Consider the following 18,639-nt stretch of genomic DNA (forward strand, 5'->3'; position numbering starts at 1 on the left):
TCTGGTTTTAGTGTGGCCAGTCAAGTTGATGCATAAAATTAATCATTACACTTAAGTCAATTTTCAGAAGTTTATGGGCCATTTATTTTGAATTAAATTTCTTTATAATCTGATGACATAAACATCAGGTTCTGTGATACTTTCATTTAATATACCAATATTGGGTCTAAATGGTATTCTGTAAATGCTTAAATTGGTATTAGCCATGATCATTCTAACATCTATGATAAATACTAAGTAAATAAGGTCATATATTTAAAAAAATTATTGGCCATTTATATTTTCATTTTTGTGAAGTACTTGGTCAAATTTCTTCCTATTTTTCATTTTCTTTTTGTCAGTTTTATGTTTTACAGATATCCTTTCCCATAACTTGACTTTTTACTCTTGTGTGTGTTTCGATGAGTAGAAATTCTTAATTTTAATGAGGTCCAATTTTTGAAATTTCCTTTTATTGTTAGTGCTTTTTGTAACCTGTTTAAGAAATCTTTCTCTACCCAAAGCTCAGGAATATACTACTAATCTATTGCTTCTAATAGTTTCATTGTTTACTTTTCATATTTAGAGCTTTAAACCACCCAAAACTGAATTTTTCTGTTAAGTGTGAAGAAGGGGTCAAATTTCTTTTTTTTTCTATATGGATAGCCACTTGACCCTGCATAATTTTTTGAAAAGTTGATCATTTTTCCCACTTCTCAATCAATTTATTTAGAGTTAAAAAAATTTCTCCCAATAAAATTTAGTTTTTTGTTTACAGATATCTTTTGTTAAGGTGATTCCTAGGTATTTGATTTTTTTTTTTAACACTATGAAAGTGGGTGTAGTTCCTAATTTTTTTTTTTAAAGTATTAGTCATTTTATTTTTATTTATTTATTTATTTATTTATGGCTGTGTTGGGTCTTCTTTTCTGTGCGAGGGCTTTCTCTAGTTGCGGCAAGCGGGGGCCACTCTTCATCGCGGTGCGCGGGCCTCTCACTGTCGTGGCCTCTCTTGTTGTGGAGCACAAGCAGGCTCAGTAGTTGTGGCTCACGGGCTTCCCAGACCAGGGCTCGAACCCGTGTCCCCTGCATTGGCAGGCAGATTCTCAACCACTGCGCCACCAGGGAAGCCCTGATTTTTTTTTTATATAATTGCAAATAGTGTCTTTTAAAAATTTTCACATACTACTTGTAGCTAATATATATAAAACAATTTTCATATGTTTACTTTATATCTGGCAATCTTATTTATTCTGATTCTAATAATTTATCTGTAGATTCATTTGTATTTTCTGTCTATACCTATATTGTTTGTAAATAATGATTTTTTATTTCTTCTTTTAGAATACTATGTCTCATTTCTTTTGCTTGCTTTTTTGTTCCATGTGTACTTGAAAAAATGTGTATTCTTTCAATTTTGTATTCATTATTAAAAATACTAATTAGGTCAAAAAATATATATGTAAAATATACAGTTGACCCCTGAGCAACATGGGAGTTGAGGTGCTGACCCTTTCTCTGTGCAGTTGAAAATCTGAGTATAACTTATGTTCAGCCCTCCATATACGTGGTTCCTCAGTAGCCATGATTCTTCTGTATCCATGATACTACATCTATGGATTCAACCAATCATGGATTGTGTAGTACTGTAGAGTTTACTGTTTTTAAAAATCTACATATAAGTGGACCCACGCAGTTCAAACCTGTGTTATTCAAGGGGCAACTGCATATGATAGGTGTATATATATATATGCTAAGCTTATTTTTATATATTAATATCATATATATAATTTCTAGTAATAATATTTGCATTAAGGCCTACTTTATTGACTCATTTACTCATATAATAATATATAAACTTTATAAATTTTCTTTTGGCTAGTGTTTGCATGGTAGGTATATTTCCACCCCTTTACTTTCATTGTTTCTATATTCTTATGTATAAGATATATCTTTTGTAACAAAAAATATTTGTGTTTTTCAGAAGTCTAGAGTGATATTTTTTGTCTTTCAATTGAATGATTTAGTGCATTTACATTATTATAATCACTGATATAAAAGTGTTTAAATCTACTGTCTTAATATGTATTTTCTATTTGTACCATTTATGCTAAGTTCCTTTTAACTCTTTTTGTGCTTCTTTTTGTATTGAGTATTTTTTATTACTTTATTTTTTTCCTTATTATCTTAGTAGTTTTATAACTCTTTTTTTAAGCTTGATATTTAAATCACTTTTTAATTTGCATATAGTAAAAAATTACACTTTGGGTGTACAATTCTATGAGTTTAGGCAAATATATAATCATAAAATCACAACTGTGATCAAAATAGAGAATATTTCCATCATCTAAAAAAATTCCCTCATATAATCATTTTAAATAAACTGCTCCTCCCACCACCAACCCCAGGAAACCACTGATCTGTTTTCTATTCCTATAATTTTGCCTGTTCCAGAATGGAACCATACATTTAGTAGTTATATATTCTTTTACTCTTCTTTTACTGGTAAATATAGGTATTATAACATGAATATTTGATTTAAATTCTAATTTAAATTTATGCTATTACCACTTCCTGGACAATTCAAAGATCTTAGTATACTTTAACACCATTAGTCCCCCTCTCAATTTACCCATTTGTTCACCCCTTTCAGTGTTATGTCTGAATCTCTGCACATCCATCTGAGATTTTTCTCTCTAAAGAATACCTTTTAGCATTTCTTTTAAAAAAAAGTTTGCTGGTGATAATTCAGTTTTTATTTGTCTGTTAATATCTATATTTCACTTTCATTCTTAAAGGATATTTTACTAGCTATAGACTTTTTGGTTGGTGTTTAATATTCTCAGTTTTCACAAAGTTTGGGACAAAAGGTGCTTGTTTAAGTTGTAATGGGGAGGTTAAGGAAAGATGTTTGATTTAAAAAAATTATTGATCATGATGTAGCATGTCTTACAGTATATTCTGCAGACTGCTAATTCCATGGGCTTCCCTAACAAAAAAGAGGACTTCATGACCTCAGAATTTTGTGAAAACACGCATCCTCTGTCACTTTTGTTGAAATTCACAATGCATTTTTAGATCCTGAAGAGGCTGCTGTGATGAAGTCCATTTAATTTTGTTAATTCAACATTACCCAAAAATATTTGATCAGGAAACCATTGTTCTGGGTGAGCTCTAATAAACATTTCAAGTACTTGGTGATATGAAGCTTGCATTTTGGGAGAGCCTCTTTAAGGGCTCCATAGGCCTGGGATACAAATAAAACATTTCTGTGTGGGATTTTGTTTTTTTAAGATTAGGATATTCTGTGCCTTGAAATACTCTTAAAATCTGTTGTTCCAATTTCTGGCTATGGACAAAGTCTACCATGCAACTGAATTTCATAACTGTAGTCACAACATAATATGACATAGTAAATAGAAGGAGCTCTGGTGCAAGTGCGTAAAGCCCCTATAAACTGAGATTTGTACTGGGTTAGAGATATCCATAATCTGTGCAGAGAGGGGCATTCTGATAACCCTTATGTTACACTTTTTGTAAAATAAGGAAACAGGCAGTTATTCATTGCACTCTGAGGACTTCAGAAATTCAGGAAGGGCATGCAGGAAGCAGTAAGTCAATCTTATCTGGAGATCTGGTGAGATTTATTTATAGAGCAGTATATTGTGTCTCTTTTTTTCCCCCCAAGGACCTGTGACCCTTTCATTTAAGTCTCTGTGCAGAACAGGACATTTTTTCTATCATCTTCAAGTCTAACTGGCATTAAGATCTGATACTAGAAATTACCAATAAAAACACCCCGAAGTTGATATATCCGTAGATCCCACAGAGGAAGCAGAGGCTGTCACACTGGGTGTACATGGACAATGTTGTTGGTGACCTTGAGTGATTAGAGGACCAAGGGATTGGCTTCCAGCAACTCAGCCAACAAAAGAGCTGCTTCATGTGTCATCACGTGTCTGTATGGCAGCCACCAGCTTCCATGCTCTCTGCTTTCCTTGTAAATTTTCAAGGAACTCAAGAAGCAAACCCTTGTTGCAATCCCCTTCTTATCTTTGATGCTGCACACATGCAGCTCTGACACGCATTATATTATTAGTTCCTACGTTCTCAATTTTAATTAAAAAAAGAAATGAATTATTTTAATCTACCATTTTTGAGAGTCAGCATTATTGCATGTGATTATCCACTGAAATGGGGTTGGCACAGAAAATTAATGATATTTAAAATATTATCTCTACTATTTTAGTTTGCTCTTCCAGCAAATCTTAATTTAGTGCAAAAATCTTCTCTTTACACATGATCCTAAGTAAATAGGCATTTATCCAGTGGATTGAGAATCTAAATGTTAACCTTTCAAGTGTTATTTGAACTGTCTTCTGTCATTAAAAACCTCAGAATCTTTTGGCATGTGTAACTGTACAGTATATAAAAAAATCTTAAATACAAACTATATAGTTAAAAAATAATCCAGTAACTCTACTATGAGTAGAGTGACCATTAGGTCCTCTGTTTTGCCCAGGACTGTTCTGGTTTACCCTTATTGTCCTAGGTCAATCACAAATAGTAACTAACTCTTTTCACTTTCAAAAGTGTTGTGGCTTGGAGAATGAATTATATGGTCACTTATCATAAGCCAATTTAATTCAATATAGAAATTATTAGGAAAGGATTATTCATTTTGATATTTAAGGAAAATTGAAGTTTTTGATTGATCAATAAATATCCTCTGGTAAGTTAGTAGTTCTGATTGCATATCAGGATCACATTTAAATCACCCATAAAGTAATTAAATAAAGGTCTCTGGAGGTGGAGCACAGGTATCAGTATGTTTAAAGTCTTCACAGATAACTTTAACATGAGGTCAAGGTTGAGAACCACTGGATTATATAGATTGTGCGTTTAAAATGGATTCCCCTTTCAGTATTATTCAAAGATGTTTTAAATAATTTTTTTAGCCAGCATGCCTAGCTAGTGTTCTAATTCATTCAGTTTGAAACTTGTTAAGTATATACAATAGACCATATCAGTGAATGCTTTTTGAACCAACCACCATAAGCAAATGATCAGATAACTCACTGGCCAATTCAATCATGCAGATAACTCTAATAATTGGGTCAATTTTTGGTCTCTCGTTCTTTCTGCTAACTTAAGAATTAGATAAATTTTTGAGTGGCGAAAGTGTAGCTTGGAACTTAGCTTATAAATAGCTGGTGCAGTTGATCTTACATATAGAGATAAAAGGCAATTCTTGAGGTGAATATTGTCTTGGGAATTACTGGAGTCATTCATAAGGAATTCAGGGATACCTGGTGGTTTAGAAGATTACTTAGAGAAATATACAGTCATATATTCTGGAAATGCACCTGAATATTCATAATAGCATGAGAATTGTCATCTCATAGGAATGAGAGCTACAAAATTACAAAGGGTTTGGGGGTTTCTGACTCTTGGGAACAAAAAAATAGCATGATGACTTTCATCCAGATATTTCCTATAAGATACCAAGTTCGGAGCTCCCCTCAGGAGAGACCCTGCAGTGAGTTGGGACAGGGGTAATTCTGTGCTTCTGTTTGGTCTCCCTCCATACAAACTTGTTACATACTTCAGAAGAAAAGTGAGAGTCTTCAATATTAACAAAATACTTAAATAAGTTTTTATTGTTTGAAAATCATTTTATTGAATTTATGATTACTTTACAACCCCTGTAAATGACTATTTTTATTCTGGGTATCTGTAACATATTACTGCTTCATCTTATTTTGGTTTAAAGATAGAAATCTTCTAACACTACCCGATTATTATACTTTGAAGGAACTGACACCTTACATGAAGTTTGCCATAAAGAAGCCACAGTCAATTTGTTCTACACTTTTTTAGAGTAGTTGATGTTCTATTATAAAATATCCTCTGAGTCTTTAAGGTGAAAATATTTAGCTGTATTAAGATTACATGACTTCAAAAAGACACAGAATAAGCATTTGAAAGATCTCAAAACTCAAGATAATGTACCATATGTTAGAAAGAATTTATCTCAATTCAAATATGCTTTAAAAAAGATAGAAATGAACTTCTTTGAAGAATTTATTTTAGCAAAAAATACTTTTGGTTAATCAGTTTTACCTAAAGCATTTTTGGGAATAAGCTGACTTTAGCCTCTTTCACATGTGACCTGCTATTCATATAATCAAATACATAGGCCTAAGGATGACCTACTGGACTCTGAGATTCTGAAAATGAATGTGTGTTGAAAAATGAATATTCTAGATCAGAGGCTCTCAGAGTGTGGTCCCTGGGCCAGCAGCATCAGGATTACCTGGAACTTACGACAAATGCGAATCCTTGATTCCTACCCAAGACCTACCGAATAAGATCTCTGAAATGACACCCAGCAATCTGTGTTTTATCAAGCCCTCCAGGTGATTCAGATGCACCCTAAAGTTTGAGATTTCTAGGGATTAAAGTATGAGGTCAGTGAGGTAAGGATGAAATTGATTTGGCATAGCTAGATGATATGGAAACTTGACTAGTTTTACTGTGTTCCTTTAAGAATTCATTAGTACAGTACATTTTAAATATTGTATATACCTGTGGTTGATTATAATTCCTTGTTTTTATAGAACAATAGGGTAATTTTTGTGAGCAAATTTATATGTAACTTGTGTGCACCTGCTTCCTCTTGCTTAATTTCTTTTTTTATTTCAATGAATAAATACAATTCACATTTTAACCATAAATATATAGCTAAGAACTGATCCTTTGAACATCTCTTTTCCTTCTACTTAAGTAATATAGATATTTATGTTTTTTTTTAATATAAAGATTTATTGAATAGTTCATGTTTCTTAGATGAACCTTCACAAGACTGGGCTGTAGATTTTCTGTGATTTTTTTCCATCTCTAATATCAGTTTTTCTTAGATATAATAATACATAATAAATGAAAAATAGACAGTCTGGCACATAGGAAGCGTATCACCAAACAAAATAGACAAGGATTCCTGCCCTTGTAGACCTACTTTTTAGCAAGTATCATATAATATAAATCCAATTTAAAAACAAAATTCATAGGAAATACTTGAATTGATGGCCTTTATTCTATTGATATTATGATAGTTCCTTTTAGAATGAAGAGGTTTCCATGTGTCAGCCTGGGGTTATTTTCAGAGATGACAATATTGTCAATGCTCTGTCTTTGATTTGAGAATCTGAGTCTTTCAGCTCAGAGTTCCTATCTTTAGTCATTGGCCTCATTTATCCAGTGGATGTCTCCTGCTTCTTTGGTCAGTACTCTTAACTATGAGCTCAGTAGTGGTCTACTCAAAAGGAGTCAAATGGTTTACAATAGAATTGTCACCTGAGACCAGCCATCTTTGATCAGAGTTTCTCTGGGATGCAAGTGTCAGGACCAGGGAGGAAGGTAGTCAATAAATATGCAGATGTGCTCCATACTGTGAGATGAAGGGAGGATCTACAGCTCTTCGTAACTTCATTTTCTCAAGGATGGACCCTTTGTCCATTCTGGAATTGTGATTTTTATGGCCTTTAAAATTCCTGCGTTCATATTATGAAAATGATCATGTGGTTTTATCTTCATAGAATACTTGCTGCCCATCCTGGAGTTCCCTGTGACTGTTTGTGTATGGTAGGTCCAGTGAGGACCTTATAATCTTTATAGGTCCAGGAGGCCCCAACCCATCGGTTTTCAGCACCTCCTGACTATTCTTCCAGAGGCAGTCTAACACTGATTGCTGGATATGGAGGAATTCTTCCATTTTTACTGAATTTGAGATCATTATTTCAGTCAATTCTGGATAGTTTGGTTACACCCTCTCTCCCCTACAATCCTAGCATTATGAATATTTATTGTGTACACTGTTTTTGATCAGTATATTTATGTTACATAGTTGTCTTCAGAGAAGTTTAACAGAGAACTGTGTGGGTGAGAGCTGTACAGAGAGATTGTAGAACTGGGTGAAGGGCCCTCCTGACAAAAAAAAGTGCCTGAGCAGGCCTTTGTGGAGGATGGTGGATGGAAGGAATTTCCTTAACTGGAATGTCCCAAAGTAAAGGGAAATGTTTTCCAGAAATACAGCTCACATGGAAGGGAAAATTGGGTTAGCCTGTCCAGGTCAATCCTGTAGACAACCTCAAGCATCTGGGACACGCAGGAGGCTAGTGCTAGACAGTGCCTCAACCAGGCAGACAGGAGAAGCTCTTCCCACAGGTTTCCAGTGAAGTAACCCAACAAAGAGGAATGCAAGAACCACAGGAGTTAAGGACTCAATTCATTTTCCAGCTGAGTGTGCACATGTGCAGGAAAGAGGCTCTCAACGATTTAGTGAAAGTGGTGAGACCACATTTTACACGAACTCTCTTAAATGGTCTTTTGGGTGTTGAATTTGGATAAGCAACATCTGAGTCTTCACAGGATGGAACTTCCTTTCAGTAGCAGTGTCCTTAAACTTGTAGGTACTTGGAGTTGGCTCCTTCGCATGGCAACTGCATTCCAGGGTAGGGGACTACTTCTAGGCAGACCAGTTTCCCACTCCTGCTCCAGGCTTCTATGTATCCTTGGAAAAGGAAGTGGTAAGGATGGGCGGTGAGGACAATGTCGAGTTAATAATTCAGGGGGGTCCTAATGTCTGCCCCTGGGGAGGGACAGGAGAAGGGATGCCTCCCTCAGCTCCCTTAGTCCCTTGGGATAACATGGTGTTGGCTGGTGGGCCTTTTGCTGACAGCTTCTTTCTGCCATATCTATGTTCTACTCCATCCCTCTTCCAAGATTTTCACCTGCCTGCAAGAACCATGATTAGGGATTTTATAATATCTTGTAGTTATAAGGGGTTGGAATCCTTTACAACATGTCTATTGTTTGATTTTCAGAGATTCAACTTTTAAACGTTTTCCTAGGAATATATATACAAACCTATACGACTGCCTATATAATAAATAACAGACATTCAAACATCAAACAAGATAGCTTTGAGAAGGACCAAAATTCATTTTATATTAATACAATTAATAGGAGGACTATTTTCTAATTACTTGCCTAATAGAAAAAAGAATCTGTAAATAAGGAGTGATGCATTGGAGAAAATAATTTTATTTTGTGCCCTGACACTGTAGACAATATTGAATTATAAAGTAGTTTCTGTGAGTTATGTGAAGTTGTGACAGAGATTCTAAGTATTGCAGAATTGTAGGATATTTTGAGACCTAGATGTAAACTCAGAGGTCTCCTAAGCCAATCATCTCATCTTTCATATTAGGAATCTTAGCTGTGATTTATAGGTTTCTAAATACTGGTAAGAAAATGACTCGAAAAAGAACATACAGCTTATCAGTTCAATTGTATACCTACTCTCAAAATATTCACCTGGTAACTTTTTCTCTAATTCTTCCTGAACAAGCCAAGTTTTATTATCCCCATTTTACAGACCAATCTTTGAGCCATACTTGTTTAGATATCTTTGGAAGCAACTTACTCTTTTTTATGATGTACCAAATTGGAATTATATGTAGTCCCTACATAAAAGGGTCATAATTCAAAACTATTTGAATTCAATGTCATTTAAGGAATGTCATTCCTTAAAGGAACAATGTTAAAAGTGGCAATTAAATTCTCGGATTAGCCTACAGAATTCCAAATTCTCCCATCTGTGTCCTAGCTGTGGTCATGCTCATTTACAATGAGAAAGCAACCTGCTGCCATTCTAGTACTTAGAGATTTTTTGTTTTACAGTTTGGTACTTGAGTTAATTGAGTAAATTAGGAGATGAAGAGGCAGTAGAGGAAATGTCTGGTGAAACTTCTGTTAAGACTGTTTCTTCATGTCTTCCATCTCATGGCTTTTCTTTGATACTGATACTTGGATATATAACTAGTATTCTCTTATGCTTATTTGCCATGATTAGGTTAGTGTGCTTATTTATTTATTTTTCTGACAAATTGAACAGAGAACAGAGAAGGTAGGAATAGGAACATATTAGATAACAGGGCAAAAATTGGAAAAGAGGAAGGCAAGGGAAGTGTAAAAATGTTGCTGCCTGAGATAGATAACTTGAAGAGACGTGGCCTTTAACAGATTTGTAAACTAGCCACCAGGTGGCGCCATCATCTAAGGACAGCTTAGTTGCTTTTCAGGAATTACTGAAAGCTTGCTCTGAGAGCAAGAGTTACCACAGTGTGGAAAGAATAAGGTAGGGACCCTACAGCTTTCTGTTCATGTGTAAGATGTGAAAATCTTACAAAGAGAAGCTTAGTGAATATTTATTAAATTAATAAGTGATGGCTTATCAGCAAGTACCTTTATTTCACAAACTTCAAATAGTCTTTTATGCTTCTTCCCTTTGAAAGGGGCTTCATTGTTTTAATTATCAATATATGAGTAAGATTAAAAATTGATAGCTTAAATATCTGTAATTCTTTTAATTGGATTGTTATTTTTATGTGACTTTATGCCCAGCTTTTAAAAGTAAAGTAGCTTCATATCTAGAGAATAATTTTGTGAAAGTCTGGGACACCATGCAAAAAGGGGTAGGCAAAAAGAGCAAGAAAGAAAACTAGGTAAAGATTAGAGATCACAAGAAGATACAATTCTTGAAACGCAGTCAGTTGGAAAACCAGTAGAGAGTTTTAGGGATGAGAGGATGTATTATAGTTAAAACATAATTGTTGGTGGTACCATTTGTGCTTAAAGCTACTGAGACTTGGGAAAGACATGAGAAGATGTTTGCAAACTATTAAAGTGGCAAACAGTAATTTTTCTAATGTGAAAAAGTAGACTGGTTAGATCTTGACTCTGGTTTGGAAGGAAAATATAAGTACCTCTTTGTTAGTCTGTAACACTTTTTGCATGTCAGAATATTTAAAATGTATGTAAGTTTATTTTCACTGTAACTGTTGTGAGACATGGACATTTAATATAGATATAAAACTATTTCTGTTCAGAATTTTGTGATGCAGAGTTTAAATTAGGAGAATTTAACTTCTAGCATTAGTCCAACACTGAATTCTGTTTTTCAAGTCAGTGAGTAAATAGCAATTATAATTAGAAAATCATGACAAAGAAAATAAAAGCCTTCATTAGCATAAAGAACTAAGTTTGCCACTACTTGCCCAAAGGATGAGCCCTCATTTAGGTTTCAGTTGATTGCAGAGTAGACCATCAATAAAAGAAGGCCTTCTAAGACAAAATAATTCAACAGCCAGAAGAATATAATTTTATGCCTCTACCCTCAAACTTCTTCCACGTTAGTGGCAATTCTTTAAAATACCATGAAGTATTCTCATTGCCTTCAAAAATGTAGTTTTTAAGAGTATTGTGAGGAAGAAAAATGCCACTGTAGATATGAGAAAGCTATGTGTCTAAACATGACCTTTCTCTTGGGTCTCAGGCTCATATATGCTTCTGTCTACTAGATGTCCCCACTTAGATGTTGTACGTGCATTTCAAACTTATGTCTGAGACATTTCTCAACACTAAGGAGTTTTCCACTGAAAATTCTGGTTACATTGTTTTATTTTTCAGTTCCTTGCTTGGAATATGTTTTCTCTCTTCTTTGTGACTCTGTACACTCCCTCCTCTCTGAATTATCACTCCCCCCAACACCCTGCCCTGCCCACCCTGGGGCTTCCATTTTCTAGGTTTATAGTACCCTGTATTTCTGCCTTTAGAGCTCTTATAACACCATTCACTTGTCAATATCACCCAAAGCTCTGTGATGGGAGACCAAATTTACTTTAACCACTACTATATCATCAGCAATTACCTATGCCTGCCATATGTTAAATCAATAATATTTGTTGAATGAAAGAGAACTCAAGTTTCATATGTATTGCAAAAAATCAGCATAAACAGCACAGCACATACAAAAGGCAGGTTGGATTAACCTGCTGAACCACCAGCCCCTCATTACTGAGGGAGAAGTGGAGTAGGGTGAGTGCACACAGATGAGTGAGAGGTGGGTGGTGATGGTGGTGTAGAGACAATTGACATAGAAAACCAGCCTCTTCCTGGTGGGTGTTGGAGCTCTCTCCAGCTGCTGCCCCCCTCCATTCTCTCTAGTTCTAATTATCACCAGCTGGAGCCACTTAATCCTAGCAGTTTACATATTACTAAACTGTCTGTGAGAATGCAGTGTGTAAGCTTCAGATAGCACCAAGGCAAACAATTCTTTTTCTTTATTTATCTTGCTATACCTTTACCTTTTAGAACTGATTACTCTGAAGGATGGGAAGAATGACACAGATCAGATTATTTATTAGGATGTAAGAATCTACCTCCTTGTGTCACATGCTAGGAACCGACCACTTCTGGACTCATCCTGAATTGCATTTGTTATAGCACCATTACTTAAATTATGGATTTAAATTCCAAAAACTTAAGGACAAAAACATATGTATATATGCATAAGATATCTATGTATCTTCCTGGAGGAAACCCAAAGGGGTGTTTATGAGGACCTAATTCATGCTGAAAAACCTTTTTATGAGTTAGAGAAATAGTGTTCACCTTACAGCTTTGGACATAGGATATTTAAGACTTTAGAATATATTAGAAATTAGTTGATTTGACCATTGTCTTTGAAAATATTGACCTGCTTTTTTGTCTACTCAGCCCTTTCTCTTGGTAAAGGGATGCCCTGGAATGCCTCCCCATGTCCTTTGCATGAGTAACTTCTGTGTGGCCTGTAAGGCTTACCTCAACCATCACCTGATTGCTCCATTCCTGCTCTCTCTAGACATTTGTTTAGCATTGTGTCTACCACTATTCCCCTTGCTTTGTTTTCATGGTATTGTATGAATCCTCAACCAATTGTCTTCAGAGACTCTTGACTTTTTCAGAAAACAGCCCCCAAATTCTGCTCTACTGGAAAAGTCAGGCGGTGTTCACCCTTCCACAGAACATGTCATTTATGTCCAGAAAGACTAGAGCTTGGTCTACTTTCTTCTAGTCTGTCTGCTCTAGATACCTTCTAAATGTTACCCCATCCCCATCCCACTTTAGTATTGAGATGTTGTATACTGAGCACAGCCTGTCACAGGGAGTGAGTTTATGGTATTTCCTTTGGCGAGAGGAACATGGAAGCTGTTAGGGACTGAATGTTTGTGCCCCCCCAGTTTCATAGGTTGAAGCCTTAACCCCCAATGCAATGGCATTCAGAGGTGGATCTTTGGGAGGTAATTACGTTTAGATGAGGTCATGAGGGCGGGGTCTCCATGATAGAATTAGTGTCCTTGTAAGAAGATGAAGATTCTGGAACTTGCTATCTCTCTGCCATTTGGAAAATAGCAAGAAGGTGACTATCTATCTGCAAACCAGGAAGAAACCCTTACAAGACACCAGATCTGCCGGCAACTTGTTCTTGTGCTTCCCAGTCTCCAGAAATGTGAGAAACAAATGTTGTTTAAGTCACCCAGTCTATGGTGTTTTGTTACAGCAGCTTGAGCTGACTAAGACATAAGCCAAAGCTCACTTTTAGTGTCATGGTAGCACTGCCTCAAGGGCCAGAATGGCCTAGGTTAGAATGCCAGTGCCTCTAGTTACTAGCTGTGAGACCTTGGGCAAGTTTCCTAACTTTTATGTGTCTCAGTTTCCTCATCTGTAAAATGGGATTGATAATGGTGTCTACTTATAGGGTTGTCATGAGGAGTAAATTAATTAATGCATGTAAAGCACTCAAAACGGTACCTACTACATAGAGTTCAACCCATGTTAGCTGTCATTATACATGTCCTACAGCTGAACATGGAACACTAATTCCGATGAATGTGACTGGTGCTGCACTCCAGGCCCGTGGTTCCTATACTATGTCTGGCACAAACCTGTCTGTCCTTCCCACTGGGAGGTGGCTGAGCGCCCCTGCATGGCTGGCGTTCCTGCATCCTGGGACACAGAATACAGCCTCAACATAAACCTTACAAACCTGTTGCACCATGGAGGAACTGCTGCAGCACAGCTCCGGAGACAGTCTGATCTCTCTCCAGCCCACGTCTCTCTGCACACTTCTTTCCTTAGCATCCTCACACAGGCCCACAACCTAAAAATTCTTATTTCTCCCAATACAGGAAAAAATGGTTGATAGTACACATGTCCCAGTTATTGTTCTAAAATATACATCTGAGAATGCTAATCACCTTGTTTGAAAAACATTGAATAATTCCTTATCTCCCATGGGATAAAATGCAAACATCCTAGAATGACTTTCATAGTTCTTTACTTATCTTATGTTCCTGACATCTCACCTTTCCTTCCTATTGCCCTTCGTTCTCATACCTGCATACTCCATGCCTTCTTTCATACCTCTATGCCTTGTGCACCTCTCTACCAAGAAAGTGTTTTTTTGGCTTGGTGAACTCCTACCAGCCTTGAAGACTTAGCTCAAATGTCCCCTTTTATGCTTTCTTGACTCTGTGGGCAAAGCTAGCTATTCTCTTTTCTGATACAGTCTTTTTTTTTTTTTTTTAACATCTTTATTGGAGTATAATTGCTTTACAATGGTGTGTTAGTTTCTGCTGTATAACAAAGTGAATCAAAAAAAAGAAAAAGAAAAAAAAAGAAAGGAAAGAAAGAAGAGAGCAACCAAACCAAAAAACAAATCCACCAATGATAACAAGGGCTAAAAACCATACAAAGAAAAAAAAAAAAAACACAAAATGGACAGACAGAACTCTAGGACAAATTGTAAAAGCAAAGCTATACAGACAAAATCACACAAAGAAGCATACACATATACACTCACAAAAAGAGAAAAAGGAAAAAAAAATATATATATATATATAAAAGAGAGCAACCAAATCAATAAACAAATCTACCTGTGATAATAAGCTCTAAATACTAAACTAAGATAAACATAAAACCAGAAACAAATTAGATGCAGAAGCAAACTCCAAGTTTACTGTTGCTCCCAAAGTCCACCACCTCAATTTTGGGATGATTCTTTGTCTATTCAGGTATTCCACAGATGCAGGGTACATCAACTTGATTGTGGAGATTTAATCCGCTGCTCCTGAGGCTGCTGGGAGAGATTTCCCTTTCTCTTCTTTGTTCGCACAGCTCCTGGGGTTCAGCTTTGGATTTGGCCCCCCGTCTCTGCGTGTAGGTCGCCTGAGGGCATCTGCTAGTGTTGGAGGGTCTCCTGCAGAGGTGGGGGGGGGTGGCTGTGGCTCACCACAGGGACAAGGGCACTGGCAGCAGAAGTTCTGGGAAGTACTCCTTGGCATGAGCCCTCCCGGAGTCCGTCACTTTTGAACTGGTCTTTTTGCAACTACTTTGTTCTTCATCCAGAAAAATTTCTACTCAGCAACCAAAGAGAATTTTTTCTATAGGCAGATGAGATCATGTCTTTCAAACTTAAAATGCTTAAATACATTCCCATCACCCTTAGGGTAAGACCAAATTCTTAACATAGCCCACAAGTTCCTCTGCGCTGTGGCCCTACTACCTTCCCAGGTGTGTTCAGCTTTTACTCCTAATCTTTCTTTGGATTTCTGCTGGGTCTCCGTTTCTTCAGGCAAGTCTTTCTTGCCTTTCTGCCCATTCCTCTTCTGTTGCACCATGTGTCTTGGTTTTGTAGCTTTTATCATAGTTGAAAAGGTGTATTTGTTTATTTATTTATTTATTTATTTATTTGTGGCTGTGTTGAGTCTTCGTTTCTGTGCGAGGGCTTTCTCCAGTTGCGGCGAGCAGGGGCCACTCTTCATCGCGGTGCGCGGGCCTCTCACTATCGTGGCCTCTCTTGTTGCAGAGCACAAGCTCCAGACGCGCAGGCTCAGTAATTGTGGCTCATGGGCCCAGTTGCTCCGCGGCATGTGGGATCTTCCCAGACCAGGGCTCGAACCCATGTCCCCTGCACTGGCAGGCAGACTCCCAACCACTGCACCACCAGGGAAGCCTGGTGCATTTGTTTATTTTGTTTGGTTATTAACACTTGTCTTTTCCACGGATTGTGAACTCTATAAGGGCAGAGTCTATCTTAGTTAGCTCAGGCTGCTATCACAAAAAAGCTATAGATTGGGTGGCTTAAACAACAGATGTTTATTTCTCACAGTTCTGGAAGATGAGGAGTCCAAGATCAAGGTGTGGGCAGATTTGGTGTCTGATGAGGACCCACTAACGTCCTGGGTTATAGATGGCTACCTTCTTGCTGTGTCCTCAGATCATCTTTCCTTGGTGCATGCACATGAAGAGAGAGGTCTCATGCCTCTTTCTCGTCTTATAAGGGTATAAATCCCTTCAGGAGGGCACCACTCTCATTACCTTATCTAAATATAATTACCTCCCAAAGGCCCCATCTCCTCAGAGCCATCACATTGGGGGTAAGGGCTTCAGCCTGTGAATTTTGAGAATATACAAACATTCAGTCCACACAGAGTCTGTTCAATATTGAATTTCCGGTGGTTAGCACAGCAACCAGTGGCCAGTTAATGAAAGGTTATTAATTATATGTATGTATATGTATGTAAATATATATCCATGCCACCACCAGACTACATATATAAAATATGTATGTATGTGTGTATATGTATTATATTTACACACACACATTATATAATACACACACACACACACACACACAGTCTGGTGAAAGCATGGAGCCTGAACAGGTAAACAGTTTTATGAGGAGTTGGAGACTATTAGAATGTTCCAATCATGAAGTAACAAGATCCTGAACTGCCTCTGTGGCAATGACAAGAAAAATCTTAGATGTATGATGTATTATGAGGAAAGAGTTGATGGGAGAGGCAAGAACAGCACAGTGAACCCAATTTTCTGAATATAGAGATAATTTCTGGACATGTGCAAGAGAATTAATGTGGTATAGATGATGGCCACCATCCCTCTCCTGCACACACAGACTCAGGGAAGCCTCCAGCATGTGGGTGTTCAAGTGGGACTGATAAAACTGATGTGGAAACAGGTACATCCACACAGCTTATATTAAGACTGCCCTTTGATTTGCAGCTGTGGCATATATTTCCAGAGTTTGACTAATTTTTCGTTTTAGATTCATGTTCTTCCCATTGTTTTAGCTAAGAAATAAACAGCATGCTCAGAGTCATCAGTGAGAAAGGGGCTGAAAATCCCACTTTCAGCCCTTTTGAACTGACTGCAGTCAGGGTTCATCCTCATGGACTTACTGCTGAAGGATATCAATTACACAAAATGCAAAGCATACCTTGATTGCTCTGCAATACAGAGGCCACGATCCAATTCTTGTGAAGGACACAAGGGATATCCTTGGAAATTAATTAAACAGATATTCCCCCTAACTTTTAAAAATCATAAAAACAAAAAAAATCATACAAGTCATTTGTATATTTTTATTTTGCATATTTTCTTCTAGTCTTTGAGCTTTCACATCTATGTCTCACAGTTATACTCATGCTTCCAATTTTACTTGCTATTTTTCATTTAATATACATAATATTGCCCCATGTTTCTGTATATTCTTTCTAAATATCCTTTTTCACAAAGACATGATATCTCATTGATTTAGGTACCTTGCTTTATTTTATTATTCTTTTACTTGAATATTTTAGATTTATTTTCAAATTTTCACTCTTAGAAGATGTTGCAGTGAATATGCCTTTTTCCCCCGTTAATTTATTTACCCAGTATAAATTCCTCAAGATGGGAATAGTAAGTTAAACAGTAAGAGCCTTTTGAACTCTCAATACATATCACTAAATTGCTTTCCTAAGTGGTTATAGCAATTATATAACAAAAATATATGAATGCAAACATAGTTGCATACTTACCACGTACAATGTCCTGTTTAGGTATTGTTGAAGCAAGTGATATCTTTGGGAGTGAAAGAAATGGCATTATAAGGTTATGACTTGGAATTATGCTGTGGTTGGAAAAACAGAAACATAAACAGGAAACAAGTCTTAGGTGGATATAAAATTGTGGTGTGAGAAATGTAGGAAGCCCAGGGCATATTGAGAGAATATCAGGCATATTAAAGATGGAAAACTGGAGTTCTTAAACAGGTGAGGTTGAGTGAGAGAGCTGCAGGAGAAGGAGGAAGTGCTTTAGGATGAGCCCTGTATTAATTTCCTGGGGCTACAGTAACAAAGTTCCACAAACTGTGTAGCTTATACAACAGAAATTTATTGTCTCACAGTTTTGGAGGCTGGAAGTTCGAGATGAAGATGTTGGCAAAGTTTGTTCCTTCTGAGGGAGAATCTGTTTCATTTCCCTCTCCTAGCTTCTGTTAGCCTCTCTCTGGCATTCCTTGGCTTGTAGGTGACGTTCTCCCTGTGTCTTGCTTCACATTGTCTTCCCTCTATATCTCTGTGTCCAAATTTCCCCTTTTTCATAAGGACACAATTATATTGGATTAGGGCCCACTCTAAAAGCCTCATCTTAACTTGATCATGTGCAAAGACCCAATTTCCAAACAAGGATACGTTCACAGGTACTTGGGGACTACGGATTCCAGCATCCTTCTGGGAGACTCAATTCAACCCATAACAAGCCCCAAATGCAAATTTATGAGCAGATAATGATGGATTAAGTGCAGTATAAAGCATGAGCTTTGAAGTCAGGCAGGGCTCAAACCCCAAATTGGGTTTGAGTCCCAATTTGGCTGCTTATTGCCTCTGTAATCTTGAATAAATTATTTATGTCTCTGAGCCTCCAGTTGCCTCA

Source organism: Balaenoptera musculus, chromosome 4, assembly GCF_009873245.2.
Source record: "Balaenoptera musculus isolate JJ_BM4_2016_0621 chromosome 4, mBalMus1.pri.v3, whole genome shotgun sequence".
Lineage (NCBI taxonomy): Eukaryota > Metazoa > Chordata > Mammalia > Artiodactyla > Balaenopteridae > Balaenoptera > Balaenoptera musculus.